The 5,530-nt window shown below is 35.3% G+C and overlaps 1 pseudogene; it reads left to right on the top strand.

Moving 5' to 3' along the window:
• The first annotated feature begins 3,960 nt into the window (after window positions 1–3,960).
• On the top strand, window positions 3,961–4,475 carry LOC102874496 (annotated as a pseudogene).
• The last annotated feature ends 1,055 nt before the right edge of the window (window positions 4,476–5,530 follow it).

Here is a 5,530-nt window from a genome sequence, read left to right as displayed (position 1 = left end):
TATTAAACCCATCTTTCTCAGTCTCCCCCCAACCCCAAGGTCAGTCCTGTTTTACAACAGTGGCACCATGCAGTATTTGTCCTTTTGTAACTGAGATACTTCACTCAGCATAATGTCCTCCAGGGTCACCCATTTTGAATAACATTGCATGAGTTCCTTATTTTTCAATGCAGTGCAGTATTCCATTGTGTGAATATACTACAGCTTCTCTGTCCAGTCGTTTGTTGATAGGCATTTAGGTTGTTTCCCACTCCTTGCTATTGGGTGTGCATATATCTGCTTGGGTGTCAGTTATAGTCTTATTACTTTTTGACGTAGATTGCCACATTTGTCTTCCAAATTACCTCTAGTGGGTTTGATATACTAATGTTTTGTTTAGGAGTCAAGTACTTGTTTGCACCAGTCAAGAGCCTTAGAGAATATTATTATTTGTTTTCTTGCCTTGATTCCAGGTCACAACGTAGGACTCAAATCTATTGTCTGTAAGTCTGGTCATTCTCAGAACAATCCTACAAGAAAAAAGTAGAATAGTCACACAAGGTTTCCAAGTCGGCCACATCCTTACAGAAGCAGACTGTCATATCATTCTCCACAGAGCATCTAGTGGGTTTAAAAACTGACTTACTGACTTGCAAGCCAACACTTACCCACTGTGCCACAGTATAACAGAATCGAACTGCCTGTTGAGATCCCTAGCCTGTAATCATTACGAGAGTTGATAGTCAGTTTGAATTTTATTGCCATCTTTTAGTTTCTCTCCAGTTGTTGTACCTTCTACTCTGACAATTTACTCAACTTCATGACCCAAACTCATGAGGCTAAAATTCCTTTTACAATATCATTTCATCTGTCAAATTGACACCATTAATCTGACAGTAACTAAAATTGAGATTATGTGGGAGTTAGAGAAGAAATATATTTTTAAAATATATGTCTATGTGCAGAAATCCCAAAGGTTTGTGGTTCAAGGCCACCAGCTCTTCCACAGGAGAATGATGGGCAATCTCTTCCCTTTAGGTTAACTGCCTCTGAAAAACTGCCAGAAGGTCTGGTCTGCTATGGATCGATTCCAACTCAAAGTAAAAAAAAAAAAAAAAAAGCAAAACAATGTGTATAAAAGTATTTTTTTTTATCATCAGACACATAATAATGTTAAATAGAGAATAAAGTCTTTAACAAAGCCATATAAACCTAAGTTTTACCAGGGAAATAAATATATGAGATACAATTTTAAATTTCATATACCTAAGTAAATTATTTTTCTCTTTAATAAGAAATAACTCATAGCAGAACTAACCATAATTTAGGGTTTGTGAGCCAAAATCTAGAACATTATTATAAGCAATAAGTTATCAAGTATGTCTGTATGGGAAGTTCATATATAGTACTTATCAATAATAATAATAAAATACAATCAACCATGATAGAGGAAAGAGTGAACTATTTATATTTTAATTGGGAAAAATATTAAATAATTGCTTTATATAGAAAGATTTAAAGTTTAAAGAATGTGGAAAAATATATTTTAGCAGTATGTTAGATCCAAATAATAAATATTACTTTCTGAATTTTGTGATGCTTGCAATCAACTGTAGTTGTTGCTCTGTACCTTGAGTCAGAAATGACCCTTAGCTAACTGTCCAGCAGATTTTCAGAGGCAGTTAATTGAATGGATGGACATTGCCCATCCTTCTCCTATGGAGCAACTGGTGGATTTGAACTATATACCTTTTGGATTGCAGGGCAGTTTTTCACCACTAGGCCGCCAGAAAGTGCAATCAACTATAGTTATATTTACTATATACTAAATTATATTTAATTATCCCACTCTAAAGAAATGTTCATGATTATAAACTTAAGTTGTTTGGGGGTTTTTTTTCTGGTTTTTTTGTTTGTTTGTTTGTTTAATAGTTTTTCCTATTTATAGAAGCTTCAGGTCCCACAAAATCTAGATCCACTTTTAAATCCACAGATCTGAATTCAGTGCTTTTGGTGGTTTAAGTATTCTTGCTATAAACATCAGAATGAAAAAATAAACAAAATTAGTTGAGAATAATGATTTATGTTGTTCAGTAAGAACATTTAACTTTTCCTTCCGGAGAGACTCCACTCACCATTGCCTTCCAGACAGACGTGGCTTACCATTGCCTTCCAGACAGACTCAACTCATCTCTGGTCATATTTTGGAGGGTGAAAGGATGAAATGAAAGGATATGGCCATCTTTCTCCTATGGAGCCACCAATAGACTGGAACCTCCAGAGACAAGCAACCTTAGGTTAGCAGTGAATTTAGCATTGAACTTAATGAACTATGTGATCTTTCACTCACATAAAGGGATGGGAAAACAGTAAAATAAAAAGTCACCTGTGAAGAAAAAAAATATAAATAAAAGTAGGAGACATAAAAAATTAAAAACAAATTCTAACTCTCTTGTTTTAACTGCATGTTATGCATCAGAGAGTTGGATAGTGAATAGGGTTGATAGAGAATTGATGCCTTTGAGCTGTGGTGCTGGAGAAGAGTGTTGAATATACCATGGACTGCTAGAAGAACAAACAGGTTTGTCCTGGAGAGAGTAAAGCCAGAATGTTCCCTGGAGTCAAGGATTCTGAAGCTTTGTCTGACATATTTTGGGCATGTTGCAAGGAGGGACTGGTCCTTGGAGAGGTACATCATGTTTGGCAGAGTGGAGGGGCGGAAAAAGAGAGGAAGACCTTTGATGAGATGGATCGATTCTGAGACTGAAGAGGTGGGAATAAGTGTGTCTGAGATGGCTAGGCTGGCACAGGATAGAAGAACGTATAGAGCTCTTGTACATAGGGTCGCTATGAGTCTCAAGCAACTAGATGGCACATAACAACAACAACAACAAATGTTACCAAGATCAGCAATGAAAACAAAAATTTAAAGACTAAACCTCATCAAGTGATTTTCTTTCCTTTCCTTTCCTCAAGTACCTTTCACACTATCCTAAGAAGTTAAACAAAAATTAGAAATAGCCTTTATTTTTCCCCGTAAGTGTACTTAAAGGTCAGCAAACAAAGCATTATTGAAAGCTTGTGGCGAGGTAAAAAAATGCGTTTGAGATATAATTCAGGTCATTATGAAGCCATTAGATACCGTTATCTGAGATGTCTTGTGATTGTTTTGAGGAATTATTTTTATGAAAGGTACTGAATCAATTGGAGGGAGTAACAACATATAGAAAGAAGTAAAAGTCAGGGATTTTATTAGCAAGAGCAGAATTCTAAGTCACAATAGTAATTATGTTTGTTACTAAAAGCAAGTACAAGAAGTAAAGTTTAATCTACTTATTCCTCATTGATGTTCTTCATTTATTCTAAATGGAAGATGTAATTTGCAGGATAAAACTCTTACATTATAGTCACATATGCATAATGTCAGTTTGGACAAAGTCCAAATGCAAAAATGTCTATGGTCCCATAAGATTATAATTATAGTCAGAAATTCTGATCAAAGAGAAACAGACATAACTACACGTGGAAAATGCAATAGCTTTTTGTACAAATTATGTATACCTCATGTTTATTGCATTCAAAGTGATTACACTGTCAGATGTATGATGGTAAAGAAATAATATGTATATATTGATAATCATATTGTTTACTGAAATTGAAATGTACTGTTATTGAATGTAATGTACTGCAGTGTACTTTCTACCATTATTTTAATGTGAATTTTCTGAAAATACAAATAAAATGTTTCATTTATGTCAATATTTCTCACATAGGCAGTATCACCCAATTTTGTGTATTCCACATCTTTAAAAAGCTGAAGAATTATTTATATTTAAGTTTCTTTCAAAAATGTCTTCATGGCCATTTCGTGGATGTCGCAGCGGTGATATCTCGTGTTGGGGCTTGGAAGGAGGAGCGTGGCATGTCTCATTCGAAGGTGTTGTTTTTTAGGCCTGTGCATTTCTAATTCGAGATTTCGAAATGCATCATGATTCTTGTCCATTGGATTGTAAGGTTTATGTAGGTAATCTTGGAAACAATGGCAACAAGACCGAATTGGAACTGGCTTTTGGATATTATAGCCCACTCCAAAGTGTGTGGGTTGCTAGAAACCCTCTTGGCTTTGCTTTTGTTGAATTTGAAGATCCTCGTGATGCAGCTGATGCTGTTCGAGAACTAGATGGAAGAACATTGTGTGGCTGCCGTGTAAGAGTGGAACTATCAAATGGAGAAAAAAGAAGTCGGAATCGAGGTCCACCTCCTTCATGGGGTCGTCGTCTCGAGATGATTATCGTAGGAGGAGTCCTCCACCTCGCTGCAGATCTCCAAGAAGAAGTTGTTGCTCTTGGAGCCGGAGCAGGTCCCTTTCTAGAGACAGAAGAAAGAGATCACTGTCTCGGGAGAGAAATCACAAGCCATCTCGATCCTTCTCTAGGTCTCGTAGCCGCTCTAGGTCAAATGAGAGAAAACAGAAGATGAGTTTCCAAGAGGAGTAAAGGTGTACAGGAATATGTACAGAGAATTAGTTTTGTTTGAGACTCCATAAGCCTGGTGCATTTTAAAGATGTTTAGCTGTTTTGAAGTTTGAATTTGTTTCTTGTAACAGTGACACATGAAGATGTAATTCTCTTTGTTTTGAAATGGATCATATGAGGCATGTAATGCCAAGAATTTCTTATTTTACAACGTCCCCTTAAGCACCATTGAGTTTGCTTTTGAACTTTTTGAACAGTCTTGTAGACAGATAATAAACCTCTAACTATTGCCCAGCTAGTGTGATGTTTTAATATTATGGGGATAAAACTGGCAAAAAGCAGAATCAAGTGTTACCTAAAGCTGGGATCTAGGATGTAGCTGTATTTCAATAAGCAGTATTTAAAAGCTGCTAAAAATGTCAAAACATTAAAAAGCTGCACTACCAAGGTTAGAAGTTTTTTTAATTTTTTTTTTTTAAATCCAAATCTTCACCATGTACAGAGGTTGCCCAGTATAGAATCTGAGAAGTTTCAAGAGTTAGTATTTTAGTTTTGCTTTAGGTTACAAATACTTTGTGATTGTGGTATTTGAAAGCTATTTGTAAGGTCACTTATTTGAAAATAGTAGAAAAAACAAAATCCTACCAGTTTAAGTGTACATTGTAGAATAGAGCTCTTTTGAGTTACTGTACAAGTTGGATATTTGGTTGTGGGTTGTTTTGGGGGTTTTTTTCTACACCTCCTATGCTGTCATTTGTAATATGTTTTGTGAGAATCCTTGGGATTAAAATTTTGGTTATAAATTTTTTTTTTTAAAAACTGTCTTCATGAAATGTGTCATGACCCAAACAGAATAAAACCACTGTTACCAGCATTAAGAGAAAAGAAAAAAATTGGGTGTGGAAAATCCCGGACGTAAAGAGATGCATGACTATAATTTGAAGCTCATCATCATTGTCTGACCTAAAATTTAAACCTATATTTTTAGCATCTGGAACTATAGAAAGAGCAAAAATTAATAAACAGAAAAGTCAGAGGATATTGCTGCTTCTATTAGGCATTGTAATTAATTATAA

The sequence above is a fragment of the Elephantulus edwardii genome, unplaced genomic scaffold, assembly GCF_000299155.1.
Source record: "Elephantulus edwardii isolate Elephantulus edwardi_28Jun2011 unplaced genomic scaffold, EleEdw1.0 scaffold00010, whole genome shotgun sequence".
Lineage (NCBI taxonomy): Eukaryota > Metazoa > Chordata > Mammalia > Macroscelidea > Macroscelididae > Elephantulus > Elephantulus edwardii.
Note: the sequence above shows the minus strand (reverse complement) of the source record. Positions and strands in the feature narration are given on the sequence as shown.